Source organism: Eulemur rufifrons, chromosome 29, assembly GCF_041146395.1.
Source record: "Eulemur rufifrons isolate Redbay chromosome 29, OSU_ERuf_1, whole genome shotgun sequence".
In the NCBI taxonomy this organism is placed as follows: Eukaryota; Metazoa; Chordata; class Mammalia; order Primates; family Lemuridae; genus Eulemur; species Eulemur rufifrons.
The window spans coordinates 20852621-20871895 of record NC_091011.1 but is presented as its reverse complement, the minus strand read 5'-3'; the positions used below and the strand labels follow the sequence as shown (position 1 = coordinate 20871895).

Here is a 19275-nt window from a genome sequence, read left to right as displayed (position 1 = left end):
GGAGAGGCCAAATGCTAAGAACATCGTCTTAGAGCCACATTTTTGGTAGGGTTTGTATCATAGCTCTAGCACTAACTAGCCGTGTGGCCTTGGCCAGCTTATTTAACCCTGCTGTGCCTCACTTTTCTCATCTGTAAAGTGGAGATGATAATAGAATTACCTTGTATGGTTGTTACCAATGTTAAATGTTGTTATGTGTGTCTCATTTAGAACAGCACTTGCATTTTAAAAGCACTTAATAGACATTAGCCATTGCTGTCATTATTGTTATTCTATAATTATTATTATAGTAGTTATTCTTTAAATTATTCATGAAGAATATTAATTTAAAGGCAATTAGAGGAGGGCATTGCTGGGCAGAGGACATAATTTAATTGGTGTTCTTTTGAGTATAATAACCCCTCCATTATATTTTCTAATTGGATGTTGTTAATATATAAGGAAATGATCAGTATTTTTATATTTCTTTTATGTGTATTTTATAATCTTCCACCTAGTCTAATGTGATAGGCAGAAAATAAGATTTTTATTTCATATTTTTGGAAATCTTTTAGGTATGCAATTATATCATCTGGAATTTATGATCATTTTTATCTTTTTTCTAATGCATATGTTTATTTACTTTTTTCTTAAATTATTATGCTGCCTTGAATTTCTAGAACAATGGTAAATAATAGTAGTGATAGCTGGCCAAGATCCTCATCTTTAACCTGACTAATGTGAATATTTTTCTATTCTTTAGTCACAAATTTTATGTTGCCTGTTAGTTTCCAATAGTTACTCCTAGTTCAAAAGGCATTTTTTTAAAAAAAATCAGAGTCCTGAGTGCTCACCATTACACTATGGAACCTCTATTTTTTTTTTTTTTTTTTTAATCAGGATTGAATGGACACGCTTGAAGCTGGGACTCAGGTCGGGCAAGGGCAATATATGTAATCTAAATTTTTGTACCCCCATAATATGCTGAAATAAAAAAGAAAAAAAAAGAAGTGAATGTTAAATATTATCCGCTATTGAATATATCCTCTATTTTGATATATTGATTTGAGGCATTACACTGATTTAATCATTTAACATTCCTGGGTTAAGTTTTTCTTTATTATGCTTTCAGAAATATGATACTCAGATTGATTTGCTAACATCTTCATTTGGATTTTTGCATATATATGTGTACATGTCTGAGATTGCTCTCAAGTTTTTTTCCTGCATGAGTTTGTACTCAGGGCTTTGTGAAGTTTTCGTAGTAGTTATACTAACTTTGGAAAACAGATCACCCTGAGAATGTTAAATGTCCTACCACTGTCCAGCATCTTTAGAAAGATACCAAGTTTCTTTTCCTATGATCATTCTTTTAATCATTTTTCCTTTATTTTTATTGTAATTAAATTTTCTCCTCTATGAGCTCCTTTGAGATAGAGTCAGCATTAACAGATTTGAATTCAAGTTCTCCCTCTCACTGTATGTGTGACTTTGAGCAAGTCACTTAAAATTTTTAGAGCCAAGTTTCATCATTTGTAAAGTGAGACGCTAATAGCTACCATTTTAGGTCACTATAAAATGAGCAAATATAAAATAAGTAGCACTATGGCTAGCACATAGTACTCATAAGTACTCAAAAATGGTACTAATGTAATGATTGAACTATCACTAATAAGCCCCTAGTTTTGTCCCTTTATGCACCAGGTCTTCCTTTTCAAAATTTTGCACAAAAATTGCATCCAGTTTTTCACCCCTCAGAACCCATAGTCTAGATCTTTGGTTGTCTGCATTCTCTGTAGTATATATTATCTTTACATTTCTGCTGTGCACGTCTGTACTTTTTTTCAAGGTACCTCAATTTCTGCCTTCTGAGTTTCTCTATCTACTGCAGTGTGCTTTGGTGGAAAATACTCATGGCACGGCAGACCTGGTTCTATTCCTGACCGGGTCATTGGCTCATTGTTTGACCTTGGATCAGTCAGTCTTTTAATCATTTATTATAATCATTGCCAATTACTGAACATGACTTTATCTCTGATGCTTTATATAACATGTCATAAACTTCTCACAATCATTTGTTAGGAAGCTATTTCCATTTTGCAAATGAGGACATAAAGACTCAAAGGTATTAAGTAGTCCAAGAGCTAGCTGGGTGTGTGGTTTTTCTGGGGCATGAGAGTGCAGAGTTTTACCTACTCTACCACTCAAAGTTGTTGTGAGGACCAAAGTCAAGTAAAATTGTTTCATAAACTGTGGAATATGATATAAATGGAACAGCTCTATCAGACCAGCATTTTCTCTTCTCTCCTGGCTGCCACTCTTGCATTCCTAAAGCTTCTAATATATGGCTTGTCCAGTGGGCTGGTTGGTTATCCTCATTTCCTCTGGGTTTTCACACCCTTTGTTTTCCTCTATCCTCTCCCTTCCTTCCCTTCTTCCCGTGGCTTTCCCACAGAGCTGCTTCTTGGAGTTCTTGTTCTATGTCCCTTCTCCTTAGCCAGAGAGAGCTTTCCTTTCCCTGATGTTTTCTTGTTTTACCAACTATTTCAATCCATCTCTTTTGTGTCTGACACCATTTTGTGTTTGAAACCATTTTAAAATTGTTTTCATAGCTTAATTGTAGGCATGACAACTCCACATTTCCTCTCTGTGTTTATAAAAGCTTGGTTTGAAAGAGGGCAGTGCAGGATGTATAGGAGGTAAGAAAGAAGAGAAAAGAAACTGTTGAGAAGGCCTTCTATATTCCACCTTCAAAGGAAACAGAGCTGAGGTTAGTCCAAGTTGTTTTATAATTGCAAGGGAGTCATAGTACCATAGTTTGGATGAAATCTGGCCTTTTATTGCCAAAAAAGTATAAGATGGACATGAAGGTAAATGTGAATAATTCAAAATAATATTTAAACTTTGAGAATATTTCACCTTCTCTGGAATTAGAGATTTATGCTAGTAAGAGTTAGGGAGGAATTTGAAATGTTTATGTTACCAGAGTGTAAAAAACATTGTCCAGTTGTTTATCTAATCTTTCATTGGGCTTGCTTTTAAAAACACGTTTAGATTTGAAGTAGCCTGGGAAAAATAAACTGTTCTAGGCCATAACTTGATGCCCCTGTAGAAATAAGATGGATCCGTTTTCATTCATTTTGAGAAATTTCCCAAGCAGACAGATGTCTTTGTACCTTTCTTTGCAGTTCCTTCATCCACAAATAACTATTATCAAAAACTAGAATTACAAGTGCTCTGTTACTTCTTTTTAACTTTGGCTCCTACAAAAATTACTACTGGGATCTTATTTCTTCCCTGGGCTGGACATCGTGTTATTGCACCTATTCAGTTTCACATATTCTTCGTGTGTTGTCATCCAGTAAGATTCATTTCCTAAAGATGTGTATCAACTAAAGCAAAGAAGTTTTTGAGAACCTTTTTTGGTTCATAGAGCAGCCAGATGTACTGGGGAGTAGGAATAAGAGGTTCTATACTATGTTCTGTTGTAATTATTTTCCAACCTCTTGGTGGAAAAGGCAGATAATATTATGTAAAACATAGAATTGATTTTGGATTCCATTGCTTCCTCCTAATCTCTCAGCCTAAATTCACTCATTCAAGTCAACAAGTAATTATTGTGTGTCTATTATGTGCCAAGCACTATTCCAGGGTTGGAATACAGCAGCAACTAAAACGGACAAAATCCTTGCCATTTGGGGGCTCTTATTCTGGCAGGAGGAGACAGTAAACAATAAGCACATTATACAGTAGGTTAGAAAGTAATATGTCAGTGTTAAAAAGTGGTAAGTGCTGCAAAAAAAGAAAATGTGTGCCAGAAAAGGGGAAGCTACACAGTTATGATTGTAAATTGGGTAGTCAGGACAGGCTTTGTTCAGAAGGCAGCTTTTGAACGAAGACTTCAATAAGGTGAGGGATTTATCCCTGCAGAGATCAGAGGGATAAGCATTCCAGGTAAGGGAATGGCCTAAGGTGGGCATGCAAGGAGGCCAGTGAGGCAGCATGGTAGAGGATGGGGTCAGAGGGTCAGATTATGTACAGACTTTGTGCAGATACTTATGTGTTCTCTGGTTAAAATGGGAAGGACCATTTTGAACAAAATAATGAGATGATCATACATTTTAGAAGGATCCCTGGCTGCTGTTTTGAGAATAGACTATAGGGAGGTCAGAGGTAGAAGTGGGCAGTCCAGTTTAAGGATTACTCACGTAAGTAATTTAGCAGTACAGTAGTCCCCCCTTATTTATGAGGGACATGTTCCAGGGCCCACAGTGGATGCCTCAAACTGCAGATAGTACCAAACCCTGTATATATTAATACTATGTTTTTTCCTATAGGGTAACGGGCAGCTGGCGTATGCAGTGTGAATGAGCTGGACAAAGGGATGATTCATGTCCCAGCAGGGTGGAGTAGGATGGCACAAGATTTCATCGTACTAGTCAGAACAGAGTACAATTTAAACTTGCGAATTATTTATTTCTGAAATTTTTCATTTAATATTAAATATTTTCAGACTGCGGTTGACCACAGATAACTAAAACTGCAGAAAGCAAAACCGCAGATAAAGGGGGACTACTATAATTCAGCTAAGAGATGACGGTGGATTGCACCAAAGTGGTAGTAGTGGTAAGAAATAGTCTGATTCAGGATATATTTTAAATGTAGAGACAAAAGAATTTCTTCACAGAATGGACATGATGTGTGAGAGGAAGAAGGGAGTCCAGAATGACTCCAAGAGTTTTGGCTGAAGCCACTAGAAGGATGGAGTTGAGATGGGAAAGATTTGTGAGGAAGATCAAGAGTAAAGTTTGGGACATGTTCAGTGTGAGATGCTGTTAGATATCCAAGTGGAGCTATTGAGTAAGTAGTTGGATATGTAAGTCTGGAGTTCAGGAGAGAAATCTGGGCTGTAGTTAGAAAATTAGAAGTTTTCCGCATGAAAATGTTATTTAAAGCCACGAGACTGGGTAAGGTCACCAAGGGAGTAAGTTTAAAAGAGAGATGAGGACCAAAGACTGATTGCTAGATATTCTAACTTTTAGGAGGTTTGGGAGAAAAGGAGGAACCGGCAAAGGACACTGAGAAAGAGTGTGCAGTGAGGTAAGAGGAAAATCAGTGGAATGTGGTATCTTAGAAGTCAAGCAAGAAAGAGTTTCAAGGAAGACAGAACGATCAGCTGTGTCAAATGCTGCTAATAGGTCAAGTAAGTTGAGAGCTGAGAATTCAGTAGATTTAGCAATGTGGAGGTCACTGTGATCTTGGGCAACTTCTGTGGAGTGATAGAGGCAAAGCCTAGACTGGGAAGGATGTGTGAGAGAAAGGAAAACAGAACAGTTGAAAACAGCAAGTGTAGGGAACTCTTTGGAGAAGTTTTGCTGCTAAGAGGAGCAAAGAAATAGACAAAGATGCTGGCAGGATAGTGAGGTCAAAAGATGGTAAATTATTCCTGATTTGACGTTTATCATTGTCCTTTATTATTTATCTAGACCCCACAATCTTTGTTCTGTCTTTACCAAGCTGTTATTTCCTACTAGCCACTGTTTTTTTTGCCAGACCAGACAAGCAATTAAGGTTTTCTTTGACTAGGTAACACAACAATTGCCTGGAGGTCAGATAGACCAGCCGCTGCTCCCTGCCTTCTTAAAATTCACTACCCTTTCTCGCTTCAGCTCCCCACCTCATCTTACATGAGAATCTCAGGCTTAGACCAGGGAAATTTAGCAATATATAGCAAAGATGCTGATGCTAATAATAGTTTTTATTATATTAATACTTAGGTATCACTTACTATGAGTCAAGAACTATAGAAAGTGCTCTACATCAGTTAATTCATTTAATCTTTACAATTACCATATGAACTAGGTATAATTATTATCTGCATTTTACAAATAAAGAAATTGAGACAGAGAAAGATTACGTAGTTTAACAAAAAAGCTAATAATGGTGGATATGGAGTTAAAATGACAGTCTGGCTTCAGAGGCTGTGCTCTTAAAGCACCTGAAGAATTCTGAGAGCAAGCTGTTAGCTAGAGAGATTTCATTTTACTCAGTATAGGAATTTTCTAGAATGAATGGGTTAGACTTTTTGAGAAACAAGATAAAATACAGGAGCTGATTGGTCATTTCCTCAGATTTACTAGCCTATACGTTAGTGGGCCGTGTCCAGCCCACAATCCTGGAATGATGTGGAACATTCTTCAGTGATGACTTTTTTTTTAAGGCTGTGTTTCCTCAAGTTTCATGAATTCCTTTTTAAGTCAACAAGTATATATTAAGCACCTATTCTTTGCTTAAGAGGAAAAAAATTTAACTCTTTCCCTCTGTGTGTTTATTTGTTTATCATACAGGCTGTAAAATCATTTGGAAACTAAAATAGAAAGGACTCTGTATATGAACATAATATTTTGCTGTTTTTTAAAAGGATCCTTAAAATTTCTATGTCTTTAGAACTAAATGATTCTTTGTTAAGCGTTCTTCGAGCACTGGTGAACAGTTGCCACTGATTCCTTCATTAATAATCCCTTCCTTTTCCAGAAGGACTTGCCAACACCCATAAAGTATTCACTGCAAGAATTAAAGTCATATAAAAATAATTGGTGTTTGCTTCCTTCAAGGCATACATTTAAATACATTGCTCTATTTCTCTGTTCCTTGGCTGCCTCCTATGTTTAGTAACACTAGGTCAGCAGACTTCCTCTTTTAAGGTTCAGCTGCTGGCCATTTCAATTTCCCAAGAGAAAGCAAACCTACCACTGTTTTACCCTTTTATCTTAATGTTTCATCCATTTATGTCATATTATCTTGTGGGTTTGCATTTCTCAGTAGTAATGGCACTGCTGGTAAATAGAAAACAAAGAATGTGATTATGTACCCCTGACCATCATTGCCATCATTTGAGCCCTTTTAAAATTCCTATTGTGATCTCAGAAGAGTGGTTATCTATGATAGGAGAATATCGGTGGTTTCATCTTAAAAGGAATGTGTCCTCTATTTTCATGTGAATTATTTTTAATGCCTCTGTGAATAAACACTTTTGCCATTGGCCACTGAGCCCTGCTGTAAACATTTCTGCTTACTCCATCCTCAACTTCTTTACTTGGACATTTTTTTAGGAAGCCACATATAAATTTATGCTGTCCTCGTGGCTTGCAGTTTCATGTGTAATTGCCTGAAAGTGTAATGACTAAATGCTGGGAGTTAGCATGAAAATATAGCAAACATTTACTGGGGGACTTACTCTGTGCCAGTCATTGTGATAAGCCTATTACAAGAATTAACTAATTTCATCCTAATCTCTCATAAAGTAGATGCTTTATTTTCTGCATTTTAAATGAAAGGAAACTAAGGCCCAGACTTACATGACGTTGCTCAAGACAGAATTGCCCTTTCCATGATCAGTGGTATAGTTTGCCACCCTTTTTTCTGCAAAATATGACCTTGTTTAGTGGGCTATTATACAAATGTATCACTAGCTAATAGAGTTGTCTTGGAATGAGTTCTGAGTGTTTATTCGGTTTCCTCATCATGTGCGAAAGAATATGATGAAACAGGCGCTCTCTAGAGCCATTGTGTTCTTTTCTCTCTTCCCTCAACCTGTTTATAAGCCAGCGACCCAGCTGAACTCTCAGTTTCATAATCACCACCTAGACTCTGTCATTATTAAAAACAACACAATTTGGTCAAGATTGTGTCTTTTAATTGGGTTGTGGAAAGAAACCCAAGTTGAAGAAATGTTGCTAGGATCATTGGGGAATTAATAGCCACTTGATGCAAGAGGGAAGCTGTGAAGAACACTAGCTCTCTTATGATGTGGTGTCCAGGCAAAGCAGAGTTATGTTCTCACTATTTCATTTCATTTCATTTTTTTTTAGAAATTATTATTGCAGAACTATTGGCTTCCTTTCTTTCTCAACTGTAGCTGTAATGTTTTATTTGTGCATGTGTACTTTTGAGAGAGTGTTGGTCTCTGAAGAGGGAGTTAGGAGAGGAAAGTATTTGAAATGGAAATATCTTAAAATTATGTCTCTTTCCAGTTGTACATTGGATTTCTTTAGGATTTAGAAAGAAAATGGAAATTAAAAATCATAACTACCTCCTTTTTGAGCTAGAAAACACTGTACTATGGGTATAGAGAGGATCTAGTGGGAAGATAACAGATCTTGCATTTCATTGCCGGGTGCTCCAGACATTGATCAGCTGGCAAGGAAAAGCAAATATTAACTTTCTTTTCTTCCCCACCTTCTCACAATGGCTGGGTAATCCTTTTGTATTCCTGCTTGGAAGATTTAATGACCTTGTTAACATGTGTAAAAACATTGTGATTGGAGACTTTAACAAAATAGTGAGTAGGTTTTTTTTTTTTTTTTTTCTTTTAGGTTCCATGTTTATGTTCTTACTGGGTATGTGTCTTTCCAAGTGCTCCAGGTTAAGAACTAAATGTGTTAGAAAAACAGATGTAAGGCAAATAAATAGGAGAGTTCTCATTTCCTTCAGGGAACAGAGCTCCGAGTTCCTGAGCAGTAATTTTACAGTACCTTCTCACCATATCAGAAGGCTTTGTGCTGACCCCAGCTTCTTGTCCCTGAGTTTTGTTGTATCATAACTGATTCACGATCTGTAGAGCCAGACAGCAATCAACCTACATATGGTAGAGGGTCATAATGCACCAACTTAGTGTAGAGATCACTCTTGCCAACAATTAATTGGGGAATTCACTTTATGAAGCCCTGTTTACAGACTGACATCTGGAGAAATTCTTAACCTGGATCCTTTCCAATCTGTAGGATTTATGGACTGTGCTTGCTTTTTTGTAAATAGGACTCTTTTTCTGCTTGGTATATTCTGTTTACATAATTATCAATGGATGAAAATGGCTATGTTTCTGTAATTTCTTGATCCTTTCTACCAAGTGGACCGAAATTCTGATGAGTAATCCAGCTAAAAGAATACTTGGACACCTATCATTATTCAAGTTATGGAAACATCTTAATACCGGGAGCACCCTGCTCTCTTAAATCCAGACTTTCCGACTGGAGCCCTTACACCCTGAGGGACTGAGTGTTCAGCCTTTATGGGGGTTTTAAAACTTGTTGAGACACATGCTAGACCTCTTAAAATGTATTAGACTCCCTTTTCTTCACACACTTGGTCTCTGCTCTGAGGTGTTAAATGGAATATTTTCAAACATAGGTACATGCATAGTCTTGAACACATTTTAAGTTCTCACTGTGTGTGGGGGGATCAAAGGTGGTTATTAAGCAGTGGGATTGAGCTCCAAACATTCCACAGGGCATCGTATTGTACACATACTGCAGTGACCTTCACCCACCTCGCTGTAGCTAACCATTATTGTCTCGGTTGCTGGTGGTCGAGCTACGGTCAATGTGCTTAGCATGGTTTCTGCAAAAACCGGGAGAAAGAAAAGTTGTAAGGTAGATTTAAAAGGCACATAGAAAACAAAATATTATGTGTTGGGACTGGAAACCTAAGGCTATAGAGAAAGGCATTTTCTTCTGCTGCTTTGCTGAGTTTTGAAACTGTAAAATGATACCAGGTTCAGGGTGTTGTGGCCCCACATGACAACACCATGAAGGGAAGAGCGGGAATGGAGGTGAGAGAGCAATGGGCATAAGTCTCCAGCTCCACCTAGAGAGCAGCTGCATCATCAGATGATATGGACCAATTCCCCATGCTGTGGGAAGAGTACAACAAGCAAAATATTACATTCTGAAGGGCTTTATTTCCAAGATGTGGTTTGACAAAGTCTGTGCCTGTTATATTTCCTGTGTATGTTTTTTTAGAAAGCCTCTACTCGGTGAGTGCCTTTGAAAACCCAACTTCACAGAAACGTTGGCTCTCCAAAATGGCCCATAAGCACATGACAGAATCATAAACATACTCTCTTTGTCTCTGTCTTTCTCTCGCTCTCACTTATACACACACGCACATATATCTCATTAGTCAAAAAAATTCCAATAGGCATGGCTTTGCCAATTATTGTATGCTCTGAAGGAAAAGTGAAGTCCAAGGAAGGGACAGACTAGGCCGTTTGGTCTGAAGTCCAGTTTGGAAGAAGAGAGGTCACGGAGAAGTGATCAGAGAAAGTGCAGCCCCACTTTTTCTCCAGAACTTTCTGAACTTTGTCTCCACTGTAGCCCTTGCATGAGTCCTTACTAGTGTTTATCCACAGTCTTCCTAGCTATACCTCCCATTCTGGTTCACATTCTTCTAACTGCCAATATATTTTTTATGCTTTAATATTTTGTCATCTATACCTTTACTACGTCACCTCAAATGTCTTACATAGAAGTATATACACAAAAACATAAAATATATTGATAATTCATCCTTTCCTGCCCTCTTGCCTTTTCATCCGGTCCTCTTCTCTCTCCTACCCATCCTCCTTCCTTCCATTCTTCCATGTTGCCAAAAAGTATCTAAATACTCAGCCAAAATTGCTACACAATCATATAGTAAGATGCTTGGCTTTTTATAGCTTATATTCTCCTTGGGCTAGAAAAAATATATTTGAAACAACTAGAAAAATGAACAAAGTAGAAGAAAATTATCAGGAAAACTCCTGTACATGTCTACGTACCTGTGTGCATATGTATGAAACCCTCCCCGACACCAGAGAAGGACAGAGAGAAAATAAAACTTTTCCAAATGAACATATTTACAGAGTCTCTGAGGGAACCTCTTCACATTTAAGATAGTGTAACATTCTTTTCACAGTACCCATTCCCCACACTTCACATGAATTATAAACTTTTGAAATGAAATCTGAATGTTAACCTCAAAAAACACTGTATCTATCAAGTAAATCTTAAAAGAAAAACGTTAGTGGTGTGTACTTTTGAGGTTTCTACTGTTTTAATTCTTACTGTTTTTAACTCAGCCCATATAAACAGAAGATTCTTTGGCAAGTCAGAGAAGGGTCTGCAGTCATTTCTGATTTCCTAAACGTGTCTCCTTGTCTGATTTCCCTTAAATACACGAAGAAAAGATTTTCTCCTCCCTGAAGGAGTGGAACACTCTCACCCATACCTTGATTGATCGCAAAGGTCACTGTTGCAAAAAAACAAACCAGCAAAAAGTCTTCAAACATACCCAAAGACCAGCTTGCCAAAGCTCTGGATTTTCTGTATCACTGGAAGGAAGTACTAGTTAGGACAGCCAACTCACAAGCAAATCCATGAAGATATTCCTGGATAAAAAGGTGTTCTTGAGAAAGCTCTAGTGCTATGGAATGGAGGAAAATCAGAGCTAGCTGTAGGATGTTAGGAGCATCAGCTACCTTCTCTGAGCCTCTGTCTTGATATCTACTAAATGGATGTGATTGAACAAAAAAAAAAAAAAGTTTTTTGATTCCACAAAAATGGTGCAGAAAGTATATCTATGCCAAGAAAATTAATAGAAGGCAGAGGGTGAGAAAATGTACTAGCTGCTGAGCACAATGCGAGGTGTACCTGATCTCATGGAATGCTCACAATTGGCCTCATCGTACCCCTTTTCACAGCTGGGGCAACTGGTCACCTGCCCTGGGTCCTACGTCTAGATCCAGCTTGATCCACTACTGTGACAACTTAAACTTCCCTGTCTAGCCTAGAGCCTTGCACTTTGCCTCATCCCCTTCAGTGGCCTCTCCATTCATTGCCCACTCTTTTCACTTTTGATAGAGGAAAAGAGAAACACCTGGAGACAATTCTAAAATATTGGAAACCCTAAGAATTTATGAAAAGAAACCTCCTTTAATTTTTTCCCCCTTCTAATCATAAGAAAGACATCAGATAAATTCCAATAGAAGGACATCCTGAAATATACCTGACCAATACTCCTCAAAACTGTCAAGGCTACCAAAAACAAGGAAAGTCTGAGAAACTGTCACAACCAGGAGGAGCTAAAGAAGACATAAAAACTAATGCCATGTGATATTCTGGATAACATCCTGAAACAGAAAAAGGACATGAGTAAAAATGAAAGAAATCTAAATGAATTATGGATAAACTGTAGATAATAATGTGTTATTATTGGTTCATTAGTTGTAACCAACGTACCACACTAGTGAAAGATGTTAGTCATAGGGGAAAACGTTCAGCAGTTGTATGGGAATTTTCTGTACTATCTGTTAACTTTTTCTATACATCTAAAACTGTTCTAAAAAGTAAAATTTATTAGAAAAAATGGTTTATCACTGCCCAAACAAAAAAGCACATTTGTCACACTGGGTTCAACAATATGCTTTTGAATTTATGATAGTAACGTTATAAGATATTCTGGTAGTGGTACTATAAGATATCTGGCAGTGCTGAATGCCTCTAGGAACTTTTAGAATTCAGGTACTGTATGCAGAATAGCTTTCCACCAGCCTTGCATTAGGCCATGGAAAGCTACTTATGGCCCATGGGCCAAATCTGGCCCACCACCTGTTTTGGTAAACAAAGTTTTATTGGAACATAGCCAATGCTCATCATCACATTTATGTATTGACTATGGCTGTTTTCCACTGCAATGGCAAAATTAAGTAGTTATACCAGAGACCAGATGGCCTGCAGAGGCTAAAAATATTTACACTCTGCCCAGCCCCTGATTTAGGCTATTTTAATTACAAAGCAGGTAGTGAGGGAGGTTAGCTGGACCACCAGGATTCACTTGGGGTAAAACCAAATGTTAGAACTCAGCAGATCAAGTAGCAGGAGAGATCTCAGGGTGGGCTTGAGTAAAATAGAGTAGCCACCTCCCTAGGTGGCCATGTGACAAAAATTTCTGGGTACTCTTCTCTTTGTTACAGTGTTGTGTCTTTGGCCCCAGGGGTATATCAGTTTGTGTGAACCCTACCCCTCTAGACCCCCACCTTGGGGACTTTATCTTGGCTTATTTACCCTACTCTTCTTTTGGTGTTCCTGACTTTGGCCTGAAAATAAACAGTCAGAACTTAATGTATGTTTCAGTGTGCTGGGCACTGTACACACTCGTCTATTTCTCCCTTAAGAAGCAGGGCTGCCATAGCGTCTATTTTGTAGATGAGGGAACTGAGACTGATTTCAGTGAAATAACTTGCTCCAGAGGGTCCCTTAGCTAGTAATGCTGAGCCATGATTTGAATCCAGACTTCAAAGCATAATCCTAAACCCCCTACACCATCCCCACTTGCAGTTTTGGAGCTGGCTTGCTGAATTTGTAGAAATGTTGTGAGTCAGTTGTTAAATACAGCCATTATTTAAATTAGATTATGTAAACTTACAACCAAATAAATTAAAAACAAAGACAATACATACTCAAAACTCTTACTTCCTAATGATTTTACTATGTTTTACTGTTGTCTATTCTCTTAAAGTTATTTGTGTCTATGGAATCTGTATGGTGCAAATACCATATAATAATGTGCTACTGCACATCTCTGCCAAGCTCCACATTTGGTTATGTCACTTGGGTTGTTTGAAATTGGCCATGGTGGGAGTATTTGCACCAAGGAAATGGGCAAATACTATAGGTGAAGGCTTTGCTTTTCTTTTCACCCAGCCTCCTCCCAAAAGCCAGCTGGTACACATTTTTTAGCATATCACTGCTTACCTTGCATTCTGATTTTGATCTCCAGCATTCCAGATGACAGTCACATTTGTTTCTGCCTCACCTCCTATCTTAACCTTTGAACTCTATACTTCTTAGAGTTAACTCTATAATAGCCACCTGCAGAGAGGGGCGAAGCTCATTTTGTTGTTGTTTGTTTGTTTGTTTGTTTGTTTTTCAGACAATGGATAGAAATTCCTTAGTGTAATTTCGTTGTTGATAAATATGTTCCACTTGGTTAGGAGGGGGAAGTTCAACCTTTTCATAATTAGCTTTTGAATGTAGAAACATGTTTGAGATAGCTTGGAATCCCTTAAAAACCCTTGAGTTGTATTATCTTTATAAATGATATGGGGCAGGGGACTCCTAATTGTTCAGAATTTTAGGTAAAATTTTCTACTTAAATAATTTTCTGGCTAGGTGAGGACTCCTATCTGTATTAATCTAATGTGTTATCAATTTGCAAAAAGCAAATTTTTACAGCAAGATTTATTTAACACAAATGGCCATGTACATAATTTGATTAACAATTCAGAGTCCTAGGCAGCATAGTAAAGTACCTCAGAGATGTCTTTTTAAACATCATTGGTGCAGTTTCCAATTTCTAAACAGTTTTGTTCCAAATGCTGTATGCTGATGTTCACAATTCGTTATACATGCTTCATGTTTTGACATTTCTCATACAGGGGTTAGGTTTCCTGATTAGTCCAGAAAAGTTTTTTAAAGCATAACTGAATTGTAATAGTTTGTTATAAATAAAATTGCCACCTATAACATTATTCCATTGTGGAAATGCACCTAGAGTTCCGACTTGGGATGTCAGATTGTCTTAATGAGACTTACCAGAGAGCATGGACGTAGAAGTGGCTCTCGTGTAGGTACGGCAGCAGTGAAGGGGACCCTGCACGTCCTGTGTTGGTGGGGAGGGGGAGGTTGTTCTGGACACCGTGGCGACTAGAGAGGGAGCTGCCAGCTAGACTTGACTAGAAGAGATGTACATACCTTGTGAGTAACCCATGTTGTTGCCGAAAGGAGTGTACTGGCTAATTGAACCATAGATAATTAGGAGTTTGCTGTGTTATTATTTTTAACTCTAATTCTATATATCATATTAATTTAGGTAGACCGTATCTTGTAGTTAGTGCTACTCAAAGTATGGCCTAAAGACTAGCATCTATCTAACTTCCTGTTACCTGACATTGAGAGTAAAGTGTTGAGAAACTTTTGTAGCAATTGACAGGGTACTTTTACAACTAGTGAATCTAATAATGAAAGATGAGAACTGATGTCTTATTTATTTTACTTTTCTAGTAATTCCTTTTATTCATTTCTGTTGTATTTTACAAAAGTATCAGTTTAGATTAGATTGGAAATTTGAAAAGCAGGTGTTTTTGAGAAGCACTGCCGTAGTATAGAGAGCCGGGCTACAGGAGTATATAGACTTGTTGTGTGACCTTTAGCAAATGACATAATCTCTCAGTTTCATTTAATAAATTTCATTTAATAAATTGAGATTTCCTAGCCTGACACTTCTTCTGCAAAGTCAGAGATGTAAGAAATGTCAATGATTTTTATTTTCAAAATAAATTGAGATTTCCTATCCTGACACTTTGTCTGCAAAGTCAGAGATGTAAGAAATGTCAATGATTTTTATTTTCTTTAATAGTAAGAAGGTGAGGAATTCAGTCTCAATTATTACTGCCCACTCTATCCAAGGAGGCGTATATATGCGGCTCAGAAAATGAAGACAGAGTAGCTGCCCGTAGCCTTATTGCCTGAGCCCTCAGCAGAGTCTTTAACTCCAGGGCTCCCTGTTGCTGAGGCTGGGGCTCCTGGGGCTTCATCTGACATCCATGGAACCAACCCAGGCTCCACTTCCACAGATGGGCTTCAGAGGGTCTCTGTTAGTTTGGAAGTTTTATTAGTTTATTTCTATTCTTTTACTACTTACTCTTAAATTTTTAACAATATATATTTTTTCCTAGCAAAAATCATATCACATATACTCATCTGTCCTTAGCGGATGCTAATTTAGTAGGTGTGGGGTGGGGCTGGAGATTCTACATTTCTAACAAGCTCCCAAGTGATTCCTGTGGGTGATCTCATTTACACTGGCGAGGCCAAGGAGGCCTTCTCCCTTTCTGAATTTGCCTTCCGTTGCTCGTTAGCTGCCCTGAGTCTGCCATTTTCTTTTTGCAAGGTCTTAGTCATCAGAAGCAGCCACCCTACTCTGGAATCCTTATACTTACAAATATGTCCATGCCACAGCTACTTGATCCCCCAATATCCTGACCTCTGTATGCACGTCATCCCCGTTAACCATGGGTGAGTTTAAGTAATTGCACACCAGGGCTTATTACCCTCCTGTTGGCCTCCAGCCACAGAGCCCATGGTCCTTGAGGTTGGGGGAGTCGAACTTCAATAGCCCATCTTGAAGGCTGGCTCTTTAGAACTATGAAATGTCCTATTTCCTTAAACTAAAACTTAAACTTTCCTTAAACTTAAACTAAGTTTGACAGTTGGTATCTCTGGCGTTCACTTTGACATTTCCTGTTTTATTTTTATTATGAAGGTATATCCTCAGTCTTGCAAACACGTGTTTTGGCTTGTGATTATTTTTCAAGTTTTTTTTAGAGCAATTTTTGTGAAACCATGGATAAGTCAAAGATTTGTGTTATTTCTGCATATGAGTTCCATCATGGAACCAATGCGGGACAGACAGCTCGAAATATCAATGAAGTGTTTGGGAAGGATGTGGCTAATGAATGCACAGTACAGTGATGGTTTGAGAAGTTCCATTCTGGTGATTTTAATCTTGAAAATGAGCCACATGGGTGACTTGAGACCAAGGTGGATAATGATGAGCTGAAAGCTGTAGTGGAAGCAAATCCATCTCAACGCAAATGTGAATTAGCAGCAAGGTTTGACATTACTATTCCAACACTATTAGACTGTTGAAATAAACCAGCAAGGTAAAGAAGCTGGATAGATGGGTACTGCATGAATTAAAACAAGCATCAGAAGAGAAATTGTCTTGAACCTTGCCTTTCTTTGCTGTCATGACAAAAAGGCAAACTGTTTCTACACTGTATTTACATATGATGAAAAATGGATTCTTTTTGACAGTCACAGGTTTTCAGCACAATGGATGAAGTGCTGAAATACAGTCCAAAACTGAATATTCACCCAAAAAAGTTAATGGTGTCTGGTGGTCTAGCGCTGGTATTATCCACTACAGCTTCATGAAACTCGGTCAATTGATTACAGCAGATGTCTGCTGCAACCAACTGGACAAAATGGTGAAGATGCTTGTGATTAAGCAGCCAAGTTTGGTCAATAGAGACAGGCTAATCCTCTTGCAAGACAATACTTGACCATAAACAACGCTGCTAAAACTACAGAAGCTGGACTTGGAAACTTCCTGTCATCCATTGTATTCACCAGACCTTGCACCAACTAACTACCACTTCTTCCAGGCTTTGGAACCCTGCTTGCAAGGAAAGATATTCAAGTCTCAGCAAGCTGTGGAAAACGCCTTTTGCGATTTCATCGCCACTCCCTCTCCAGGCCTCTTCGCTGCTGGCGTAAGCAAGCTACCATTAAGATGGCAAAACTGTGTCAATATTTTAGGTGCATAATTTGATTAATTGTACTACTTCTTGTTTGAGATATAATAACTACACTTTTGATTCAAAATCAGACATTTCATATTTGATGACCTAATACTTCCAGTAGCAATGATTTTTTCAAGAGAACAAAAATTGACACAGGGTTAAAGTAATGGTGGCTTATTTGAGAGCACAAACTCAAGGAAGGGACAGTGAGGATGAAGGGAAGCAACGAGGGGAATGTGTGAGGTGATGTGCAGAGAAGATAAATGGTGCATCCTGCACCAGTGAGTACGCTCTCCAAGAACCATAAAGAGACTCAGCAAGTGCAGCCACTCAGCACACAACCCTTTTCTGGAGGTCTGAAAAAGAGAAATAATCTTTTAGCGTGGTCCCAGGGTGAGAGGCAGGAGAGGGATTCTGTGCTCAGCCCTTTCCTTCTCCCATGTCTCCCTAGTCAGGCTGCCAGAGCCCGTACCCCATTGTTCCTTCCACGCTGGAAGTGGCAGAGACTCTGGGCAGACAGTTGGGCAGTCTGGCTGCATGAGGCATCCAAAGAAAGGGGGGTGGTATTCCCAGGACAAGTGACCGGTCAGCCCCTGCAGTGGGTGTGGACTGCAGGTGGGGAGTGCTGATAGGGTCTGAGGAGGTACAAGCAGTCTGTGCCCAATACAGCACCTGACGGACAGAGCATCAGAGCAGGGCAGCTTGTCATCTCTCTGTACACAGGACAAGGCAAAGAGAAAAGAGGAACTTACATTAGTTGTGGATAATCTTTAGCAACTGCATTTTTCTTTTGTGTCCACATGATAAAGAACTAGGGAGTGCTTTTTAAGTCTTCCTACTTCTGTCTTGCCCGAATATTGAGTCAGCCAGAATAAAAAGTGGACACTAATTCATCAGTGGGGACCTGCCTCTTTCCAAGCACTTGGCAAGCATTGCTAACGGCTCATCCCACTCTTTCCCATCTGTTGGCTGGGGGACACCTCTTCCTCACTCCTGAAGTTTTCTTGTGCGTGAAGGTAGCTGCACGAATGTGGCATTCCTGGCCTCCCCCTGCTCCCTCCTCCCTCCGTCTCAGGGATGGAGAAGTGACTTAATCTAATTTGTGAGTCTGGGATAAGAAACCTGGCCCTTCTTCTGCCTTTTTGCTTGAGACCAGGGCTCTGTTCAGCAAGAAGCACATCTCTTCCTACTGTTCTTCCCTGTCATTAGTCTTACAGATTCTCCTCCCCACAAACCTCCCCCCACCATATCCTTTTCCTTTTTTCTCAGTCAGATGAGTCTAAAGGAGAAGAAACTGGCTATTTCTTGGGCTTCTCCAAGGTCCCAGCACCACTGTGGGACCAGCACTGGAGCTGTGTGACCTTGGCAAGTTACTTAAATGAGTTTTCATATCCATAAAATGAGAATAATGATATCTATTTCATAGTGTGGCGTGTAGGGATTAAATGAGATAATATGGGCAGAATTTCTAGCACTTAGAAAGTGTTTGATAATGATAGTTCTTATTGCTCTGATCCACAGACCTTGGAAAGGGATTAAAAATAAGCCTGGTTCTCCTCCTGGATAGGGCCCTGGCCATTTTCACCTATAGCTGGTGAATTCCATTGCACTGATAGATAATTCTGATGATTCCTGTTCAGGGAACCTCTGAGGCTACCTCTAATTCTTATTTTATGAGTGTGGAAATGCTTTTCTCTCAATTTCCTTCAGCCTCAATTTCTATTTCAGAGTTGATGCAGAGGATGGATGGTAAGGTGTGTTTTCCTTCAGACCCGGGATCCTGCCACCTCCCTCTCATTTGTATGATGTGGTTTTCAAATCAGTACTGCCCATACCCTCTCTTTCCTCAGGATGATGTGCGCTTCATAAACCCCCTCATGCATAAAACTAAACCTGAGTATTGAGGCTTTGGACTCAGTGTGTGAGAAGCCTCAGAAAAAGAAATCACACCTCATTAACAAGAAGAATGGCTTTGGAAAAAAACATGTACGGTATACAATATGTCAGTACCTTTCCAGGAAATGATGGCAAATTAGTCAAATCAATTTGCAGATGTTGTCAGGTAATTCTCTCATGATTTTGAATTTCCCATACAAGATTTTGGTGGATAAAGT

General features: G+C 38.8%; 1 protein-coding gene across 16 annotated transcripts in view; it reads left to right on the top strand.

Moving 5' to 3' along the window:
• Nucleotides 1-19275, top strand: part of BBS9 (Bardet-Biedl syndrome 9) — a 440322-nt gene that overhangs the window by 383701 nt on the left and 37346 nt on the right. The window lies entirely within an intron of this gene.